This window comes from Centropristis striata, chromosome 3 (assembly GCF_030273125.1).
Source record: "Centropristis striata isolate RG_2023a ecotype Rhode Island chromosome 3, C.striata_1.0, whole genome shotgun sequence".
NCBI lineage: Eukaryota > Metazoa > Chordata > Actinopteri > Perciformes > Serranidae > Centropristis > Centropristis striata.
This window is the reverse complement of record NC_081519.1, coordinates 11619627-11643215: the sequence shown is the minus strand read 5'-3', so window position 1 is coordinate 11643215 and position 23589 is coordinate 11619627. Positions and strand designations below refer to the sequence as shown.

Genomic DNA, 23589 nt, shown 5'->3' with positions numbered 1-23589 from the left:
CAGAGGAGGGGTGCACCCTGGACAGGTCACCAGACTATCGCAGGGCTGACATACAGTTGCATCTCAATGCATTAGAATATGATGGGAAAGTCCACTTCCAGTAGTTCAAGTCAAATAGCCCCAACCAAGTATTGAGTATTGAGACACAGAATTTTAGGTCTTCGTTAAATGTAAGCTATAATCATTATAATTAGAAGAAATTAAATAAATTAAGACATGACATTTTTCATTCTGTGTGTAATGGATCTTAATAATATGTTATTTCCCCCTTTTGAATTGAATTACTGACCTGAATAAACTTTTCTATGATATTCTAATTTATTGAGATGCACCTGTAGAGACAACCATCACACTCTCATTCACTCCTACGGGCAATTTAGAGTCATCCATTAAACCTAAGGCCCCGTTCACACGAGGACGGTCTGAACAGAAGACGCAAAAGTGGCGTCGCGTCTTCACTTTTTATTCCTCGTTTAGACGAGCATTTTCGGGAGGAAATCTGTGTGCATACGGTGACGCAAAAGTGTGTGAAATTCGATTGTATACATGCCAGGCAGCATCACTTAAAGCGATAAGAGCATCTTTGGGCATGCAGAAGTTTTCACGCCACACATTTTCATCAGCTTCTCCTTCCACAAAGTTCTCCACCATCACTAGATCTCCCAGGTCTCGTTCACAGCCGTCTGGCTCGCCTCCGACGAATTGCTGCATCCAGAATGTGATGGAGGTAATTCCAGATCCTTCTCTGTTCACTAATACTATCTGTACATATCCTGTACATTTGGTGGAAAGACTCCTGTAAGTTTATTAGAGCTGCCAGAGCAGCTTGAAGGTCCGACGCATGGAAATAATACCACGTTTGTTTATTTTCCTGTACTGGAGCATGTATGTGACGTAAACACGTACGTGACGTGAGCAGATCTGAGCAGAGTTTTGCGCCTTGGCCGTGTAGACGGACACGCTACAGAGGAGTGGATTTAACTTTTCCACTTTATAAGGTGGTTTCAGATTTTTGCGTCCTTTACCCCTCCAAAACGCCGTCACCGTCTAAACGAAAGGCACTTCCGATAAAATATTTTGTCGTTTTCACCCGTGAGCGTCCTCGTGTAAACGGGGCCTAAGTTGCATGTCTTTGGACTGTTGGAGGACCCGGAGAGAACCCACGCTGACACGGGGAGAACATGCAAACTCCACACATAAGGCCGGAGTCGCACTTTGTCTCTGTGCCTAATCAATCCCTGGCAATCTGCCGCACATGTCCAGACATCTAACATTCATAACGTCTGAGCGGGACACCTGATCATGTGGCTACTGCTCAAAAACTTTCCACCTCCGTGAGAAAAATAATTCCTCTATAGGGTTGAGGAACTAAGTGGAAGGAAAAGTGACACCATTCTGGGATGGACTGTAAACCACTCTATGACAAGAAGAGACTATTAAAATGTCACATTATTAGGTGTGTGTTCCACTAATAATCAGAATTAAAATATGCCTCATGTAACCATCTCCATTCAAAGACTGGCCTGATAAGAAGAAATTTTCCATTAGGTTTAGCGGAGAGGTGTAAACCATTTATCCATTAATTAGGAAAATATCAACACCTAATAACCATTAAAACGCTTAATACAATGATTTCTCTTTGGTTGTGTTCTCTCTGTGTATGTTCGCTCCACGTTGGGGTAACATTAGGTGACTGACTGTGGCTGATACAACTTTTATATGAGCTGCTGAGATTGCTGCTTAAAGGGAAACTTATCTGATTATTAATCACCTTAAAATATCCAGATGAGCGGGGAGCTTCGGGCACAGTGTAACAGAGCCAGTTGAAAATTGGCAGTTTCCCTTTGATTTAGAAAGAATAGCAGAAATGCAAATATTGCTGCCTGGACACAATATGGGATTAAAAAATGTATTAACTGGTCTCATTCTAAAATCCATGTAATATAACAAATTTCCTTAATACAATTGCAAAAAAATTATCTCTTCTTCTGTAATGTTTCCAGCAGATTAGACACTTGGCACAAGTCAAAATACAGGTCCTCAGTGTCCCAATTAGGGTTTTATAATCATTATTTTAGATGCAGATGTAACAGAATGTCCCAAATTGCAGTTTAATTTACAGTAATGTTTAATGTATTTGTTGGTGGGAGAGTCCAAGTGAGAACAGTTTATACATTTTGAAAGATGTGGTTATTGCAAGCATTTTGTGTAAAAGCAATAGAAAGTGACCCACAGTTTAGTCCACATTGACTTATGTTGTGCTGACTGTGTAAGGCATGGGTCTCAAACTCGCGGCCCGCAGGCCAATTGGGGCCCTCAAGACGATATTTTGTGGCCCTCACCTTGATATGTAAGTTTAATGTGCGTTTTATTTAAATGGCACTTTACCGTGTTGTGTGTGGAAGGTCCCTTTATTGTGCAAGCTGGAGCTTTGTTTCACTTGTTTCTATGACGGCGTTAACAAAAAGAAAGGGTTTTTTTTGGTAATTTTGTGTCTTTTTGGTAATTTTGTGTCTTTTTTTTTTTTAGCAATTTTGTGTCTTTTTGGTAATTTTGTATCTTTTGTAAGTAATTTAGTTTTTTTCTGTCATTTTGTGTCTTTTTTTGTCATTTTGTGTCTTTTTTTGGTCATTTTGATACTGCCTCCAGCGGCCCCCAGGTAATTTGAGTTTGAGACCCCTGGTGTAAGGTGAACCCAGCATTGATAAATGTGTGTTTCCAACTTAAAGTATAAAGCTGTAATTAACACAGCTTTTAAACGTGACATTTCCCCATTGGTGCCCACTCTGCCTGCACAATGCTGCATGTCATCTGTTTCCCTCCTGCTCACACTCATTCCTCCCTTTAATGCGTGGATGTGTTCACAGCAGGTCTTACTCAGTAACACCTGCCTGCTATGTGAATGTATGTGAGTGTGTGTGTGTGTGTGTGTGTGTCAGACATAGGGACCCCCAGTCTAACCTAAACACTTGTGAGAGGAGCTTTTTATACAGCCAGACATTCAAAACAAACCTCTGCCTCGGCCACTATCTGTCTATGCAGACGAGTGAGGCATTTTAAAAAGGTGCTTTTACCACACATCAGAAATTGAATGCTTCACAGACTTGGTGATCTACTCTGCGCGCACTCACACACACGCACACACAGTCCACCAAACCCTGGTAACCCATCCGGGAGGTCAAAATGAGGAGGGGGAGGTGGGTAACATACCGTTGTATTAGTGCACTTTTACCGTGGATGAGGAATGGCCATAAAAGGTAAAACCATCCTGCTCGGACCTGCTTACTGTAAACAAGCAGAGAGGAAAGTGGATCGGGTGAGAGATGCCGTCTGGAGGGGTGCAGAAAATGAAGAAAGCAGCGAGGAGAGGAGAGGTGGAGAGGGAGGGTGAAGGGTGGCAGAGGAGTGAGGAGGCCAGAGTCTGAAATTGTGTTCACTACGCAGATAAAGATATTGTTTGAAGTGATAACTTAAGTTTATACTTTCCCCCAAATATAAAATGTTTTATAAAATGTGCTATTGTAAATAATCAATTATTATCTTTTTCACTTTACGCCAATCTCATTTACATACTGTATCTTTAATCATTCTGTAAGCACCATTTCCTCCCTTACTGTTACAGAAACTGTCATAAAGATCAACATCTGGAGGCAAAAACATAGAAATAAACCAAACACAATAAGGAGAAAAACCTAAACCTTTCTCTGTTGTAGGTTACCTACAAGCTTATCTGTTTTTTTTTTCTTGTTCAAAGCAACAAGAAGCTTTGCTTTTAATATATACATTCCAATAAAGTTCACTCCTTTGCACAGAAAAGATCAAAGAGAAGGTGCTAGTGGTCATTTTGAATGACATTGAATTTGTCTGCGGTCTCCACAAGAGCAGTTAAAGATTTTGAATACAGTAAGATTATCGTCAACGTCCTAAAATAATAGCCTATATCATTTTTTTTAACAAAAAATATTTTATTTTTTTGCCTAAATCATCCCCTCATGATGCTAAAAATATATTTAATAAAATATGCTTTTATGTAAATATAAAACCATTATTTTTAAGAGGGTGTTGTTATTTTAATCAACTTTTTTGCTGTTATATAACTGTAGGATTAATTTATTCAGACCCTCTACAGAGATTTTAATACTGTATATGAATGTACAATGGGTTTTTTTGTTATTGTTTTATGCATAAAACTATCACAAGCCTGCTTACAAGACACCTTTTCAGGCCTTTATTGCCAAAATCAGAGTTCTATGAAAAAAAAATATATAGTTTTACATAAATGCTAATTTCATTAATTTATTAAAAATCTGCTTCTCACCAAAGATCTCCTGCACGTGTGTCCATGTTCAAATCTCTCATCAAAACTCACATTTCAGAGCTTTTAATGTGTGATTATTGTGGAGTGTTTTATGTATATATATATTTTTATATATACATCTTGTTGTTTTCTGGGATCATTTTAACTCATATAAAGTGTCTTTGAGTACACTGAAGGGTATAGTAAATAAAATGTATTAGATGTAATTAATTCATTTGAGACACACTATTTTGTGATGTTGTAGATTTTGGGTAGATTTTCTTCCAAAACTAACTCATTCAACTACCAAGTCCTCCAATTTCTCATTTCAGATGTGAGCATGTTATTTCGTGCTCTCAGAGAGAAAGCTTTGGTGAAAAAGCAAAAATCCTGTCTTCCAAACATTCCTTTAAGATTGCTCTGCTTCTGCAAGTAGTGCGTGTGTGCGTGTGTGCGTGCGTGCGTGCGTGCGTGCGTGCGTGCGTGCGTGCGTGTTGATCAAATGTGTCTGCCGTGTAGGACGTTAGCTGCAGCTTCAGATTACTACAGCAACACCTTCCAGTTACTGGCCGCAGCACATGGCCATAACCATGGAGAACAAAAACTTAACATGTGTCCATACTTAATTTGATTTTTTTTTTCTCTCACTCAGAAATACACAATCTGTTTCTCACGCACACATGCACCAAACAATGTATCATATTATATTTGAAAATCACTAACCTTTCTAACTTTAATTTACACAACACTATATATTATTTTAACTGTTGTTTTCACCACGAGTAGTTTATCACAAAATGTGAACATTACACTTAAAAAAAAGTAAAGTAACAGATTTAATTTTTTTGGGAACAAGGTTAATTTTTCTAAGCTTTTACACGGAAAATGAAAGCATCAGCCAATCACGTTGTGTTGCATACTTATAATGAGGATTATAATTCAACAATATGGAGGCTTGGTAGTCTGAACTAGGGCTGGGCGATATGGACCAAAAGTCATATCCCGATATATTTTTGGCTGATTATCAATATACAATATATATCCCAATATTTTTATTGCAAAGTGAGAGTGTTCAGTCAAAGTCAAAGCCAAATATGACATGTCACAAGTAGTTTTATTGAAACCATTTATGTAAGTGATCATACATACTGTATAACAGGAGTACCTTTTTTAAAAAAATCAAAGCTCCATAAAGTGCACATTTTAATAATAAAATATCTTAAATAAAAATAGCCTATGAAATAAAATAGGCCAATCTTTTTCTAAAATAAATATATTTATATGAGAAAAGAATAACAAACATTATAAAAGAACTAAATAGGACAAACCCTAGTAAGGGCAGCATTTATATATAAAGAAATATATTATATATATATATATAGAAATATATATATAACTATATCTATATATATGCGATATGGTCTAATTCCATATCGCATTTAAAAATATATTGATTTATTTTTTATATCGATATATCGCCCAGCCTTAGTCTAAGCCATGATGAATAAACTTTGTTCATCCTTGCCAAAAGCACCAGATCCACTCTTTCCATTCTAACCTTTCACAATAAAAGCCCTGGACATATACACTGTATAATTGTTTACCAAAGGGAACTTAAGAGTTTTTTGATAAAGGGGAACTGAATAAAATAAATAACAGTTCACCTCAGACAGACTGCCAGACGCTGCAGGGTCGGTCTTCTGTCTGCGAACCTAATTTGAGCCTTATAACAAGTGCTGCAACAGTTACACATTTGCATCACTGCCAATTGTTTTGATGCGAAATATTCTCTGACACTTGGCATATTTGTATTGTTTTTTCCGTCACACCAGCGGCGTGCAAAGGCTTTAAGTCTGTGTGTGTTTGCCCCTCCATTTATTTTGTATTATTTTCCAAAAACCATACTGAGAAGTGCTGTGACTGGAAATGTATCAACACCTGTAAAGGATTCTTCCTCAGAGTATGTTTTTACTTGTGTTGAGAGACAGAAAGACAGGTTGACTCAGGGTGAGGTGGGGTTGTGGGGTGTAAATTTGTGCCTTTGTTCAGTTTCCTAATTCACTTCACAGGCATAATTTCACCAATTTCCCTTCTTTGAATACAAATGAATAGATAGAAAGATAAATAAATAACTCACCCTTCTAATAGTTAAATTGCATTGACCAAAAGCGTCAGATTTTAGAGTAGTAATAGCTTTTAGGGTTGGATTTTTTTTTTTCTGTCTTAGTTTTTTCTCTCTTTTAAAAGACCTGGACTGAAGATTTGTATATGCACAAACACACACATTCACTCACTCACACACACACACACACACACACACACACAGGTTGGCCAGGGGCAATGTAACAATGCAAAGTGGAAAAACATGAGTCGGGCTGTTGAGCGTGGAAAAAAAAGATGTCTTCAAATGAATAGAGTAAACCACTGCAAATGAAGAGATGCATCAAGGTGGAGACGGAAGAATGAGAGATGAATGGAAGCAAAAGGGGGAAACAGGGAGAGGCTTATTTGCGTAATCCCATCGTGGAAATTGACTTTTAAATGCAATATTCAATTCCCGCACTCCTGGAAGCGAGAGAGGGAGAGAGCACTGCTTTTTTGCTTAATAATAATAACAAAATAATGTACTTGAGACATAAAAGCAAATAGAGAAATGAGAATAGGCGAGCTTCGGAGGGTAGAGACACATTTCTGCAGCACACAAACAAAGTGCGACAGTACACGCTAACAAGGCTGAGGGAATTAGTTCCACCTTGGCCTTTCAGGTTTCTAAATCAGAGACAGAAAAACACTCAGGAGTACAACAGTCGCCACAGATATGCAGAATGGATGATGGTGTATGAATATAACCACTTCAGCCATAGATGTTCTGTGTGTTTGGCTGGCCATCCAAAGCTAAAGCTCTGCCAACATCAGCAAACAGGAAGGTGTGTGGAATAAAGCTAAAGTCAAGGTGATGTTAAGGGTCGGCTCCAAAAAATGTCTCTGAGCTGACCAATTATTGCTTATAAAATATTATCAGCTACTGAAAGTTAAACACAATCAGTCTCAGATTACTAATGTTCTTTTCTAAACACTCAGTGAGCGCTGATTATTGTTTAAATAGTGTCTGTATGGTACTGTATAGTTCCTGGTGTTGGACCGTTGCTGTAATGATTCACTTTGTTAATGTTTATTTATATAATCTGTCATAGCTAAAGACCACAAAATATTTTAGTTAATGCAAAAATGATGGGGTGTCGGCGGTAATGTCCACAGCTCACATATCAGTAGAACAGAGCGGAACAACGGTCTGCATGTGTAAAAATGTCCAGAGTTCATGTAAATACCACAGTACAGACATTCAAATGCATATTCCACTGTTAGTGGAGTAGGGGCAGCTGTCATCAGCATGCCTGCTTTCAGCATATATTTAAAAAAGGGTGAAAAAAAGAAAAATTTTATACATTTATGGGGGCAAAGTAAAGGTAATGAGGTCAGAGATGTTAAAGAGGTTAGCGAACGATTGTCCCTTTAGGGCTCAATTCAGATGGAAGCACTTCACCGGTCCCGATTACAGGACTTTTACTTATAGTAATCATTTGAATTATTTCCACATACTATGAATAAATGTGCAGTTACAGAACAGCAATTTAACCTAAAGCCAGTCCATAAAAGTTTTAACAACTGCTTTTCATATGCAGCGTGGCAAAGGTGGAAAAGTCTACCACACAGGTGATTAAAGGAATAAGTCCTGCGAGGCCCGTGGTTTACACTGATTTTGAACAGCTAAGGGGCAGACGACTTTTAGAAAAAAGTTACCACATATACGAGGTTTCCTAAAATAAACACACAGCAACAAACCATCCGTACTTCTGAAAATCATTACAGTCTTAGTGATTGCAATTTAATTCTTCTTTGAATTTGTGGACCATTTGTGTTCAATTTCAAAGTTTACAAATGGACACTGTCAACAGTCCTTTTTATTTTGTTAATTTATTAGAAGTTAATTTGCCCGAGTGTTCGTTAGTGTTCCTTTAGTAGATTTAATAAAATACAGAGAATCATTTCCTTTTTTTTCTCATCCACCCAATAACAAAGGTATGAACCAAATCACAGTCCATTTTTGCGTCTAATCGGACTTCTGTCCTTGTCCCAGTTTATATGCAACTGAGAAAATCCGATAACTGACGGGAACACGTCCTCCTCCTCAACACTAGGTGGCGATGTGCGTTGATACATTAATACAGCCACCTTTCCAGTTGACCTATTAGGTCATAATAAACAAGTAGAGAAAGGCGGGAAACCGGCACTGTCAAACAACAAGAACAACAAGATGGTAGGTGATTTTGAGGGGCAGACAAGAACGACGGATGCTTTTGGAGGGCAACAACAGTAGTCTGTCTTCAGTTCGGCACTTTGTGCTGTCGCTACTGACCGACTACTACGACCGGCTTTCTTGGATGTTTTTGTTCTGGGGTCATAAGCCAGCACAGGGATGGAGGGGGGTGGACATGCGTACATGCGTTGTCTTGTCATACATGACGGCGAAAATCCTCCAATCGCATTATCTGGGTGTCTTAACCGGAGTTAGAGAACTCCGACATCAGTCAGACTAACACGTTTACATGCACTTCAGTTGTCCAGTTATAGTCGGATTAAGGCAATAATTAGTTTTTTTCAAGTGTCATGTAAACGTACTGACAGATGAAAAATCAATGTCTGAACTGGATTGTGCATTTGAAGAATCGTTACACGCCTTCAACCAACACAAAGACGCAGGGGAAAGCATCCTTACTGGGGATTTCCACCGGGCGCGCTACAGCCGCGGAACAGCTCCGCCACGGTTTTGCTCCGTCTTCTGCCCGCCGTCAATTCACACCGGGTGCGTTACAGCCGTGGAACGGCAGTATAGCGAGCCAGCCGTATACACGCGAGATAACGAGAACACGCGATAATCCTGAACATACGGGAGACCGCAAGATCCCGTGATTACCTGTGTGTATAAAGTAAACAACGACAACAAGCAACAGCTTACTTTGCTTCTCTGACGTGGAAGATCTGTTGATCTGACCATATATCCTTATAAAAACAATATGTTATGTCATAACTGATTGTATGCTGTTCCATTTCAACAATCAGTCTCTTGTCGTCCGTGTCGCCGATCCTCTGAGATCCTTTGATTGATTGATTGCTGATCTGGTGCCCCGGTCATAACATAATGTTGATGTGAAGTAGTTTTAGGCTGCATGAACTGCATATTGTGTTTTATTTTGAAAGGGGCGGAAGTGTATTACGTTGATTCTGAGTCGGACTTCCTGTCTGGTGCGATCTGCTCTGTTGAGATTTACGAGGTTTAGCAGCAGCTCGCGGAGAAATAGAATTTCTACCTAATGTTCGCGGAGAGCCGCGGCTGAGACGTTGCTGTAACGTTCCGCAGCGCCCGGTGGAAATGCTCTCATTGATTAGAGCTAATATACAGAGAGGCTTTAGAGATTGAGGTAATTTTTTTACATTTACGTATCTGGACATCACCATTAAAATGCCACCATGAACGCAATTTTTAAAGTAGAGTTCAATCATGTTAGCACTCCTCTTTGTGCCTCTGGACAGGTGCGTGACTGTGCTCTGGCCTCTTGTGGAAGTTTTGGCAGCAGTGACATAGCAGGAATGATTCACATTTATGCCGTCACTGACACAGTTTCTCCTGCTTTCAGGCCAGTATCAGAGTTACAAAAGAGAGAGTACAGAGTACAAATTTGATTTGCAAGTAGTGGTTGGTGGAGATTGTCTTGGTGCATGCTGCTTTACAAATCTTTGGTGAACAAACTGTGTAACAGTCCCAACTTTGTTTCTCAACTTTTTTAGCTGTTTTTAATTTCTCTCTGAGTAGTCTCCTTTTTTTTTTTTTATCTATTCTGTCTATCTCTTCCCACCACTCATCCACACTTATCCCTTCACAACAAAATTTGCCATTTGACACTGTTTGTTTGGCACAATAATACTCATGTAATACAGTCACAGGAGTATGCAGCTCAATTATAAATCAAGGACAGGAACTATTTATTTTATTAAAATGCTTTTTATATTCCCAGGACCACCAACAAGCATTTTTTGTGAAATTTTTATTTTGGTGGTTTGTTAATCTTAACATGAATAGAAGAGACAAAAATAGCACTTATGAACAAAGTTTCTTTTTTTCCAAAAATTGCCATACAAATAACTCCATGGCAATTACTGCTTAGTAGCAAAGATCTCATAAAAAGATAATTGGAATTGGAAAATCCTCTTAAAACTGTATTAATTTGTGTATTTTACATACTAAACACAACTTCCCAATGTCCCTTCCCTTTAGTAATAAAGACCACCAACTCAAAGCACTTTTACACCACAAGATTCACCCATTCATTCACACACTGGTACCAAGGCTGCCCTGCAAGGTGCCAACTGCTCATTAGTAGGTTAAACATTCACACACGGATGGGTAAGCCATCAGGAGCAATTTGGGCTGCAGTGTCTTGCCCAACATGTAGACTGCCATGGGCAAAGACTGAATGAGAAACTGCACTACCATCTGAGCCAAAGCTGAAAACTCAAAATGTATTATGGAAAACAAGCTATAACTGGAACAATGATGTTTCAGAAAAAAAGTTAAACTAAGTGTCCTGCTCACAGATTTCTGAAAACATGTGCAAACTACTTGTTATGGCGTTTTTTTAGATTTTTTTTTTTAGATGGAATGAAAATAGACAATATAAAAACAATGTATTATATTGTCAGCCAATTCTATAAAGCATAACTGAGAAAATAAAGAAGAAGTAGGTAAAAAATAGTTAATTAAACATCATTTTTGTTCAGTTTCAGTCAATTGCTCACTATTTAATAAGGAAGAAAAAAACATCAATAGTTAAAAACAATTCTAAATCAAGTAACATTTTGCATTATATATTGTACAAAAAAAAATTCATAACAGCACATATTAGACAGCATATACAGCGAAACAGATATGCCTTTGATAGGCCAATATCGGTCAATATCAGTCAACCAATTTATCTGTCAAGCTCTAATATTTGCATTTGTAAATATTTTTTACTTACTATACTGACCAAGTTCTCGACAAGCATTCATTCTATGTTTGATTCTGCTTGGCACTCGGCACTGAACAGAGTAGCATCGCTCTCCATTTAATTTCTGTTAAAAAAAACACAGTGGTAGGAACAAACAACATACGAAAAGTTGTTCAGGGCAGATGTCCACTGGAGAGAAGATCTGGAGGAGATAATATTAACCTCTTCCTCTTTACTCTCTTGGTTAAACTGACTCATCTTCATACATGGGCCAGTTTGAGGTTTAGAGACTGCCTAGGAACAACAGCAAAATAAACTGTGGTACAAATATGAGTTGACCAAATTTAGGAGACAAGTTGATTGCTTTATTGAAAAGCATCAAAACGATCCGGTGAAATTCAGGTCTCTCCAAGTATGGTGATTCTTGTGTTTTCAATAAACTCGAAGGATTAAGTGCTCTTTCATGTCATCAAAAAAATCCTCCACCACTAAGGCTCATAGAAATCCTTTCAAAACACAAGGGATAATCACAAAAATGCATTATTAAGTTTGAATCAAGCCTGTTTTCATAGTTGCTAAAAAGTAGTTGATGTGCGATATACAGGGTTTTCAGCCCGTTTCACATAAACAGAACCTCCATCACTGAGGTACCCATTATCTGCAACAATAATTTGCAGTCGACAGTATCAAGAACCTTGGAAGCAAACATTCCTGCCAATCGCCTTTATTAATTGATGAAAACATTAGTTAAAAGAATATTTAAAGGCATGCACATATTCAATAGAAAGGATTAAAACATTCATTTAATTTAATGCATCCTGGTCAATACATGTGACCATCAGAGTCTCTAGAAGTAAAGTTCTTAAGGCTGGTGATGTGCCATGCAAGGGACGCCTTGTATGAACGATGAGATGCTTGACTGGATCTGTTATTGTGATTAAATCTTCAGCGTAGAACAGAATTTATTTTCTTAAGAGTAACATTTGATTCAATAGGTTTGATTCAGTTGAAAGAATGTTTCATTACACCGTTATCCAATCCATGTCCCAAGGGCATGTTGTCAATTCAATCTTGACAGTAATGGATATCAAAGGGTTTTACATCAGTGGGTGTATTTTACGCATGTCTCAGTTAATTAGACATTCTTGGAATTTAACTTGGAAAAAAAGGTGTATCTCTGCACATAAGCTGTTTTGAAACAAATGTAATTTGAATAGATGGCCTGCTGAAAGATATGGCTGGAGAGTTAACACTTAAACACAGGTGCACACTAGGCATCAGCCACTCACACACACACACACACACACACACACAGGTCCCATAGCTCTCGCTGTAATCAGAGTGTTTATACGGAGTGTCAAGAAACCTGGGTTGCTCTGACAAAAAGCACTGGGTGAAATGAGGAATGCCAAGACAACGCAGTAAATGGCGCGGACCTCATCATCCGTCTCTAAACTACACGCAAGTTGTCCGCTGCCGACCACTGACGAGGACTGATAGAGTGAACGGAGACGGGGACAGAGGAGTCAAACAAAGGAGTGAAATATGAAGACAGGAGGAAACAGAGAGCCAAAATAAGAGAGGAGGAAGCAGAGGGATGGAGCACAGGATGAAGCTGACAGATATTAAAACAGCCAAAACGTACCGAGAGAGCTTTCCCTTCCTGAGAGCTAATATACAGAGATTAGTGGGGGGGTGCGGGGAAAGAGAGAGAGAGAGAGAGAGAGAGAGAGGGAGAGAGAACGTCTTTCTTAAGGCTTAAAAAAAAAGAATCTTAAAAAAGACAAACTTCTTTAAACCCTAAACCTGCCTTATCAGGTCAGCCTTCTCTCTTTCAAAATTCCAAAACCAATTTCAAATTCTGATATTAAAAACTTCTCCTGCCTTCTAAAGTGGCATTCAACAGTGAAAACACATGATTTACTCACTGTTGAGTACATTCTAGGATGATATTGCTGCTATTAAAATAGGCAAACGTATAAATCATTGCGCTGCTATTGCAGTAAAATCCCTTTTTAAGCTGCTGTGAAAATAAGGCCTCTTTCACCCTACCTCCAGCCAACAAATAAAGGTGTAATTGATGTTCAGTGAGTTGCCAGTTAGAGGTTGTTTTATGTCTCGGAGGAATGGTCATGGCAGTGGAATCTCACTGACTATTTTGTTGTGTAAGCCTCGTGGGGGACTCAAGGTAAATTTGAGACAAGCTGAAAACGTATCTTTTTTTTCCCACTGTCTAGCTCACTGCACACTGTGACACAGATCACATACACACACACACAGACACAGACACAGAAAGGCCCCAAAAACACATACGCAACCCTGGCCTCCTCCAGAATGTGTGGGTGGGAGGAGGGAAGGTGGGGGAAACTAATATTTCTCTTGAGAGAGATTGATGTGATCTGTTCAGCACTTCATTGTTTGAGGACGATTTGAGCGAACAGCCAGTTCTCAGTAGACCTGGCCGTGTGTGTGTGCGCGCGCCTGAATGTCTGTGTGAGTCAACAGCAGACCATGAGCATTAAGGAAAGAAATTGCTCTATTATTTTAGCGACTGCAACAAATCAGTTGGTTCACCTTTGTCCCTCTCAATTGTTGGAGCGAGCATGGACAAACTGAGCCAGCACACGCGGGACTGGCTGCTTGTTCGTGCACTGCATAAGCCTAGCCGAGTGAATAGACCCCTTTCACATCCACAGATAAAGGGATGAAGGGTAATAAAATGTGTATACTTTATTCGCTAATACACTTGAGCTGTCCTTTCATGCGATTCACCCAAGCCCGTCTCCGAGGGAAACAGCAACACGCTCGCACTCACAATGTATTATGAGACAAGCGGACTAAAAATATTACAGAAAAACTTTACTCAGGGTGTTGCTTGAAATGTTTACCCAGAGTGCTGCTATTATGTAATCATAACAGATATCCGCTGTCTAATCAGAATTGGCCGCTCGCCCAGACAACAGTTTGAGAACATCATCACGGATCTAAAATTTCTCCTGATGCTGCTTCTGTGATTCTCTTTGAAATAAAATACCCTTTAGCAACTTAAAAAACAAATTATCATGTAACAATGTCATCAGATCTGGTCCATTGATGGTCTGGAAATGTATTGGAAAGAGTGGATTTAATTATGACAGTGGTTCTTAAACTTTTTCTGTAGACAGTCAGGTCAGGACTCCTGACTCTGGAGCAAAATGTTTCAAATTGATGAGAAAGGTGTTGGTTGCAGTCTTTGTTCGAAATGATGCATTATTCGTAGCCAGCAGAGAGCAAATGATCAGCTCCACATTGTGAATGTCACTGACTTTGGCGTTTTAAAGGGTGAGTTCAGATTCAACAAAACTACACAATAATCCACATAAACTAATCAATCAAGGCAGTGTTAGACCAGCAACGCCTGTGTTCTGACAGGTAAACTTACTGTTTTTGTCAATGGAGTCTGGTGGTTTGGAAGAGAGCACAAATAATAATACCAGTTCCAACCAGAGCAGGGCGTCCCTCTCTACCTTTAAAAAACTCCTGAAGACCCAGCTCTTCAGAGAGCATCTTCTCTCCTAGCACCACACGATAATTCTACTCCTCAAAGAATTGTCACTAGCACTTATTGATGCAGTAATATCTCTTGCACTATACCTTGATTGTTTGTTTTTATTCTTCCTGTAAGTCGCTTTGGATAAAAGCGTCTGCTAAATGACTAAATGTAAATAATGACTTCAGTTCCTCTAACCTTAAACAGGGCTGTCTCACTGGAAGGTGAAGTGGTGAAAAGTTGGGCAGTCCGTGGCCTAGAGGGCTTGTAACTGGAGAGTCACCGGTTCGAATCCCGGTACTGCCAGGTCTAGGACTGAAGTGCCCTTGAGCAAGGCACCTAACCCCCCTGCACAGCTCCCCGGGCGCAGTAATGTGCTGCCCACTGCTCCTTGCATGGTGTGTTCACTTGTGTGTAAAAAAGGATGGGTTAAATGCAGAGGTTGAATTTCCCCATTGTGGGATTAATAAAGTAATCTTCTTCTTCTGAAAACATTTTGTATTTAGCATACATCCAAACAATATTATGATTATTATTATTATTATGGGGATAAACTTTGTATTGCTGCTGCCCCCCTCCACAGCAGTTCATTGCTTTGCTTTCGTGGAGATGCTGTCACCTGCTTCTCCAAACTGGAGGTGTGCAGCCCGCCATCTCCTGCTGGTAATATATTGACGATGAACATACCTTAAACAACCCCACTTCAAAAAATCCAAACTATCCCTTTAATACGTTGAGCTACTGCAAGAGGAAATACCCAGGAGAGGTTCTCATGAAGGGCCAGCTGGCTCCGTTGGCAGGCTCAGCTCTTTATTTCTGACAGAAAACCATGAAGCACGCTGGCTAGTCACCTCTCTGCTGTGTCATTCGTGGCATTGTTCAAAAATGAAAGCAGTTTGATGAATAGGTATCATGGGAGCAGAGGACAGGGGAGAGATGGAGAGAGCAAACATCCCTGTGGTGTGCCTGCACGGAGTGGTTGGCAGGACAGGTCGTACCTGTGCAAACCAGGGAGCAGTCACACCAGCACCCACTTCTGTGAATATTCATTCACTAGAGGTGGGGAAAAATCAATACAGCATAGTATCGCAATATTTTGTGTGGCAATGTTATATCGATTCATGGTTGCCAAGTATCTTTTTTATGTTTCATTCAAAAAATTCCAAGCAGTGAAGCTTAAATTGAGGTTTGAGAAAATGCTGCAGTTGTTGTCGTCCATACATGTTTGATATCAGTAAAGATCAGTTTCACTGAATACTTTGTTGGTCAGTCTGTGGGTTTGACTCTCATTGTGGAGAAATAAAAAGACTGAAGTGAGATGAACAGACAGAGAATTTTCTGTTATTTGACAAACCAATTATTGATTGAATTTAATTTTGTGGACACAAAATGCAGTTAAACAGTTAAATTTACATTTACATTTACATTTAGTCATTTAGCAGACGCTTTTATCCAAAGCGACTTACAGGAAGAGTAAAAAGCAAACAATCAAGGTATAGTGCAATAAGAGCTATTAGTGCTAGTGACAATTCTTTGAGGAGTAGACTTATCATGTGGTCTAGGAGAGAAGATGCTCTTTGAAGAGCTGGGTCTTCAGGAGTTTTTTAAAGGTAGAGAGGGACGCCCCTGCTCTGGTAGGAACTGGTAGTGTGTTCCACCAGCGGGGAACAAGAAGTGCAAAGAGTCTGGATTGCCTTGGACCAACGGGGGGCAGAGCCAGGCGCCGTTCATTGGAAGAGCGCAACGGTCGTGAGGTAGCATATGTCTGAATCAGGGCGTTCAGGTAGGTAGGAGCAGTACCGGAGACAACTTTGTAGGCCAGCATTAGAGATTTGAATTTGATGCGGGCTGCAACAGGTAGCCAGTGGAGCTCAATGAGCAGCGGAGTGACATGTGACCTTTTTGGCTGGTTGTAGACCAGGCGCGCCGCCGCGTTCTGGATCATCTGAAGCGGGTTTTACTGAGCAGACTGGCAGGCCTGTCAGGAGGGCATTACAGTAGTCAAGTTTTGAGATGACAACAGCCTGTGTCAGGAGTTGAGTGGCATGTTGAGTTAGGTATGGTCTGATTTTTCTGATGTTGTAAAGTGCAAAGCGGCATGACCGGGTAACTGAGGCGACATGACTGGAAAAGGTGAGTTGGTCATCAATCATTACCCCTAAGTTTCGCACCACCTTGGTGGGTGAAAGACACAGGGAGTCAATCTTGATGTTGATGTTGTGGTGTATTGTGGGTTTAGCAGGGAGGACCAGCAGTTCAGTTTTTGAAAGGTTCAGCTGGAGGTGATGTGCCTTCATCCAAGTGGCTATGTCTGAGAGGCAGTCAGAGACCCGAGCAGAGACCGATGGGTCATCAGGAGGAAATGACAGATAGAGCTGAGTGTCATCTGCATAGCAGTGATAGGAAAAGCCGTGTGAGCGGAAAACCTCACCCAGAGAGGTGGTGTAGATAGCGAATAGCAGGGGTCCCAGCACTGAGCCCTGGGGAACCCCTGTGGTGAGGCAAGACAAAGTAGACAACTGTCCATGCCAGGATACACTGAATGAGCGTCCTTTGAGGTAGGAATCAAACCAGGACAGAGCCAAGCCAGAGATGCCCATTTTAGAGAGAGTAGAGAGGAGGATGTTGGTATAGGGTCCAATGAGCATGTAGTAGGACGGCTACATGTCAACAGTTTGGATACCTCACTCTCAGAGAGGGGTGTAAAGCCAGAAAAAGAGGTGCTAGCAACTGATTCAGTGCCGCCCAGCTGAGATACAGAAAGACAAGTAGTAGGACTTCTACATGTCACAGTATTAGGAGTCGGGTGGGGGTCAGACAATTGGCTGCTAATTGCTGCAACTTTGCTTGTAAAGAAGGATGCAAATGTGTCTGCGGTGAGGCAGGTAGGAGGAGGAGGAGGCGGAGGGTTGAGTAGTGATTTGAAGGTGGAAAAGAGTTTCCGGGTGTCAGTGACACTGTTGACTTTGTCGTTGTAAAAAGCAGTCTTTGCATCGGTGATGCTGCCTGAGAATGAGGACAATAGTGTCTGATAGTTTATGAGATCGTCGGGAAGTTTGGATTTGAGCCATTTTCTTTCAGCAGCTCTGAGCTTGGTACGCTGTGATCGAAGGGTATCAGTCAACCATAGGTGGGATTGGTTGGGTCGAGCAGGCCTTGTAGATAAAGGACATAGCCTGTTCAGACATGAGTTCAGAGTAGAGCAGAGTGAGTCAGTGGCATCATTAGCCTTCAGAGAGGAGAATGTGCTGAGTGGAGGTAGGGCAGAGGCAACAATAGAGGAGAAGTGGGCTGGGGATAAGTTCCGGAGGTTACGGCGGAACGTAACCATTGGTGCAGGAGCAGAGGGTTGCTCTGGTAGAGTGACATTAAACTGGATAAAAAAGTGATCTGACAGGTGGAGAGGCGTTACCACCAGTGCATCTGTGGCACAGTTACGGATGAGAATTAAGTCAAGGTTCTTGCCAGCTTTGTGAGTAGGAGGACTTTGGACCAGCTGGAGGTCGAATGAATGAATTAACGTCATGAAGTTATTAGAGTCTGGACTGTCGAAGTGGATGTTCATGTCGCCCAGGACAAGCAACGGACAGTCATGATCAGGTATGGTAGAGAGCAGGGTATCTAGCTCATCTGTGAAGCCACCCAGCTGGCCTGGTGGACGGTAAATGACCACAACGTAGGCTTTAACAGGAGCAGTTACTGTTATGGCATGGTATTCGAAAGTGTCATATCTGATGGAATGTAGCAGAGGAGTGAATTTCCATTTATTGGAGATTAGCAGGCCTGTCCCACCTCCTCGCCCAGAAGGACGGGGGGTGTGGGAGAGGGTGTAATTAGTGGAGAGTGCAGCAGGGGTGGCTGTGTTCTCAGGTTTGATCCAGGTCTCAGTGAGAGCAAGGAGCTGAAGAGAAAGGTGATTTGTGTAAGCCGTAATAAAATCGCTTTTGTTTACTGCTGATTGGCAGTTCCACAGGCCCATGGAAAAGGAAGTGACAGTGTGTGAGGACTGTTTGAGAGGCCGAAGGTTAGATAGGTTTCTGCACCTTTTGGCCAGTTTTCTGCGTGGACCGGAGACAACAACAGGAATGGAGTGGCACATATTGTAAGACTGGGAGGGAATAGGACTGGTTCCCGTTGCTCGGTGAACTTGCACAGGTAAACTTGCTTGTCTTAGCCTCGTCCGTCAAGGACGGCTGCCGCTGTTATTATACTGTGATTGGAATTGAATGCGGCTGTTCTCGCATTAAGGCTGATTGTGACAAGCGTAGACCGCCCTCTGCCAGAGCTGTGAATGGTTGGAATTTCCAATTGAAGTGCAAAATTGCTCACACCTGGGGGTTGTTCAGGTAAACTTGCTTGTCTTAGCCTCGTCCGTCTTACCCAAGGACGGCTGCCGCTGACGCTTCCGCTTTAGCAAACGCCCCTGTTATTATACTGTGATTGGAATTGAATGCGGCCGTTCTCGCATTAAGGCTGATCGTGACAAGCGTAGACTGCCCTCTGCCAGAGCTGTGAATAGTTGGAATTTCCAATTGAAGTGCAAAGTTGCTCACACCTGGGGGTTGTTACCAACCCTAGATGGCCACTTAATTGCTCACTTGCCCTCACAGAGATGAATTCTCAGAATTCAGAAAGGAATGCAGATTTTAGGCTGATCACAGCAAATATTCAGAGAGATTCAGACCGCCCCAGCTGAAAAACTCTTACTGCCCCAGTCAGTATAGGTTTTTTAGTGAATTTCTGTATATTTTGCCAGGATATACTTTCACTTCTCTCAGTGCAACGCAACCAGAGGACTTTCGTCCGAATTGGATGGAGAAAACTCTGATATTTTAAATCGCAATATATTGTACATTACATTACATTACATGTCATTTAGCAGACGCTTTTGTCCAAATCGACTTACAATAAGTGCATTCAACTTGTTCAAATTCAAATTCAAATTGTAACGCAATACTCACCATAAGCCAAAATGCTTAAAATCGCAATAATAACGTATCGTGACTCGAGTATCAGGATAACATCGTATTATGGGGCCTCTGCTGATTCCCACCTCTATTATAACATCAAGTGAAAACTTGCTAATAAAAATGTATTCTTAGAGACAATGCAATTTTGGATCAAGCTACGGATCCGCACCTCAGGAACATATTCACATAAAGAAAAAATGCTTCTTAATATCATTGCACCATCATCTTATTTTACAAAATGCACAATAAAAGCGGAGCAGCCTGCTTTACAGTGAAGAAACCTTATTTAAAATCACAAGAAGAAGAATTTTATCTTGTATACAGTTTTGTTGTACCACTCAAAACCTTCATAGACATCACATGGGTTGATTAAAGTTAGGTGGACTGCATTCGAATGAGACAGATGTTCAGGCAGAGGCAAACATGATTCTGGCTCAGCAATCAAGAGCGTTTAGATGTTCAAAGACAAGTGGAGATCAAGTGTAAGCCTGTGTTTAGGCACGCTGCATAATCCACAGGCAGATTGAATGCAACAACATGATGTTTTATGAGACATAATTTAAGATAGCACCTTTGCCTGTTGATTTAATGTGCTAGTGTTAAAGATATAGAATTAGATAGAAGATGTTTGGGACACGTTCCCAAATCACATGCAAGGAATAAAAGCACAAATGTCATTAGAAAATCAACCATGATTTTACAGAAGAAAAATAATGTAGGTATGAGATAGTGACCCTCTCCCCAGAAGCAAACATCCCCAGGAAGAAAACGAGCACTGCATTGCATGGAGGATATATTTAGTTTGTTGTTTCTTTTGTTTTTGCCCCTTTTATTTCTTCTCTTTGTGTAACAAAAGCATGTCTTTATCTTTGTCTTTTATTTTATCACTGCTCATTGTGTGTGATCACAGCAGCACAGCAGTCAAATCTGCTGCTGCAGTGTTTAAGGAACAAAAACCTTCTCGTTCTTGGGTCTCTGTGGCACAGCAACCACTGGATGGGACAACAACATATCAAAGCGCCATTAATTGACAACAAAGAATCCAAGAGGGCATTGTGGGTTTGTTTCTTTTTTACAAAATCAGTAACCAAGACGTGTAAACTGAATAAAGAGTTGTCTTTAAGGTGGTGTGAGGAGAAAAGCAGTTTGCAAGTCAAAGCTGCTGATACAGTAAATAATACGGCAAATACTTGTATGTGTGGGAATGTGTCTGTGACCAATCAGGTTGCATTTCTAGCTTTTGTTATAGTAGACAAGATAATTCTCAAGGAGGCGTAGAGCAGAAGAGGAGCTGCTGTAATTGTTTTCTCTCTGTTTTGACATTAAGACAAGGGGTTGGCGATTTATTTTTTACTTTTAAGTACCTGGTGACACTGTTTTGATAGTCAAATCTAAATCAAAAGCAATATTCTGTCACGATCACTTCACTCTCTGTTCAAGTACGTCAACATTCCCGGTCCAAATTGCAACAGAAACGTCATTTATCTGCACTAAATAGAACTGACGTCAGATTTGTTAGCACTTCGAAAGAATTTGAAAATGTGATGTGTCACTTTCCGTCATTGCCTTCATGAAATGTGCTTACGACGCTTCATAATGCCTTATGAGCAGTACTTCAGGCAAAGTGTTGGTACTTTTGTTCTTTTCTCGGATGTGTCACGATAATGAGAAGCGTCAGGTTCCATCAAGCAGAAGAGGACAGGTCCACATTACAGATGCATACATCACTGCTCTCATTTCAATGTAATAACACCTGTCGGGCCTGATGAGGGGGGAGCCATGATGGCTTAGTCTGAGAGCAAGGAACACACACACACACACACACACACAAAACAATGAAATCAACAGAACACATGTAACAAGCTATATGAGCCACTGAATGACAAACCTATATTTTCTGTTTAAGCTTAATACACATAAACACCAATGGGTGACGTCTCCGAGGCTACATGCACTTTTTACAGCCCATATGGATCCAGCTAGTTATATAATTCATGAAATTAATCCTTCCTTTACGAAGGTTGCAATCTTGAGTTTTTGTTGTTGAAGGGAGGTACTGATTCAACTTTCCAGCCATTGTGGCAGAGGGAGTTTGTGGTGCTTTGAATAGAACTGCACTGATGTGAGAGGTTATTCTCTCTACCTTCATTGATAAATAGTTTGGACATAATATTAGAAAACACCTCTCAATATGATGCAACATAATTTACAGTGACAGAACCATGAACTACAGACTCCAAAATGACCAAAGAATTTAATCAATATCTCTCTAAAATGGGTACAAATAAAAAACTGAACAAAGGTATTACCCTCATGAAGGAAGGCTTTATTGCAGGATTGTTGTATTAGACTGCATGTGTTTAAACTAGATTTACATAATCAACCAAGTCATAAAAGAAACAATGCACATATCAGAGATACATGACTTACACACATTTTTTTGGTATTCTCTTAGCATACGTAAATATATACAGAACTACACATTTAGGCTATACTCTGATGCAGGTACCGGAACAGATCAGTACATATAATTTAAAAGATAGAACAGTAAAAACAATCAAAGACCTAAAGGGTTACATTAGCTGCGTGTATCAAATACATGACATACACACTTATCGATGTGGAAGACACACAATAAATAGCCTACAAGGCCTGCAGTATAATGACTTAAAGCTCGGCTTAAAATACAGAGAACAAAAAAGAAATCCTCACAAGTAACTAGCAGTTTCTACTCAAGCCCATTCACAAATTACACACCATCAACAGGTTACTGATAACCAATATGTAGAACTGGGCCTTGCAAACTCAATCCATAACCCCAGCTTCAATGTCCAGGCTAAATATGACCTTTTCATTTTTCTGAAGCAGTGAAATACACACAGAAAGCCACGGAGAGGACAAAGACAGACAGAGAGAGTGTGTATTTTACTCACGTTTGTTGACGTCAGAGTCGGTTATCCTTTCTGTCATGGAGGTGAATTGTCCATAATGTCCCAGTGCACATGTTGCCCTGATGGTCAGTGTGTTAGTTGACAGGACTCTCCTGCTGCTAGCTAACGCCGGGGCTAATATCATTAGCATTACTCGAAAACAAGATATTGTTGTTTACTTCTTCTTGATACTTATGAGGCCACAGGCTTCACAGTTTACTTCTCTTCCTCCTCCAGCGAATTGTCAGTTTTTGATACCTCTTCAGTTCAAAGGACGTCGTGTCCATCTTCACTTTTCTTTACTCCAGGGGACTTTTTTTTTTTTTTTTTTTTTTAACATTTGACATTGTTTTGACTTTTAATAGCCGTGACAATCCAGGGGGCGCTGTTTCACTTAATTGAGGAGGTTGAGCATCAATGAATAAAGTGCCTGTTACAAAGGAAATTATCAGACTAATTTTCTTTTATTTAACTGATTTTTTTTTTTAAACATATGTTTATTGCACATTTTGTTAATTTACAAACGGTGAACAACATAGAACGAGAAGGCACATACATTAAAACCAACAGCAATAATGATGATGAAAATAAAATTAATGAATAAATAAAACTGGGAAAAAAAACATGGTGGTAGAAAGATAAATGAATGAAAAATTAGTAAATAAATGCCTATATCTATCTATCTATCTATCTATATATATATATAGATATAGATATATAAATATATATATATATATATATATATATATATATATATATATATATATACACACAGAGAGATACATATACATGTCTGTATTGAAGTGATTCTTTATTT

General features: G+C 40.1%; 1 protein-coding gene and 1 pseudogene across 1 annotated transcript in view; both read right to left on the bottom strand.

Moving 5' to 3' along the window:
* The window catches only part of foxp4 (forkhead box P4), a 244184-nt gene extending 221197 nt beyond the window's left edge, over positions 1–22987 (bottom strand). The window contains exon 1 of the mRNA XM_059328894.1: positions 22776–22987. The gene's annotated coding sequence lies outside the window, so the exon portion shown is untranslated. The remainder of the gene's footprint in view (positions 1–22775) is intronic.
* Positions 16291–23059, bottom strand: LOC131969198 (uncharacterized; annotated as a pseudogene).
* Positions 23060–23589: the final 530 nt, after the last annotated feature.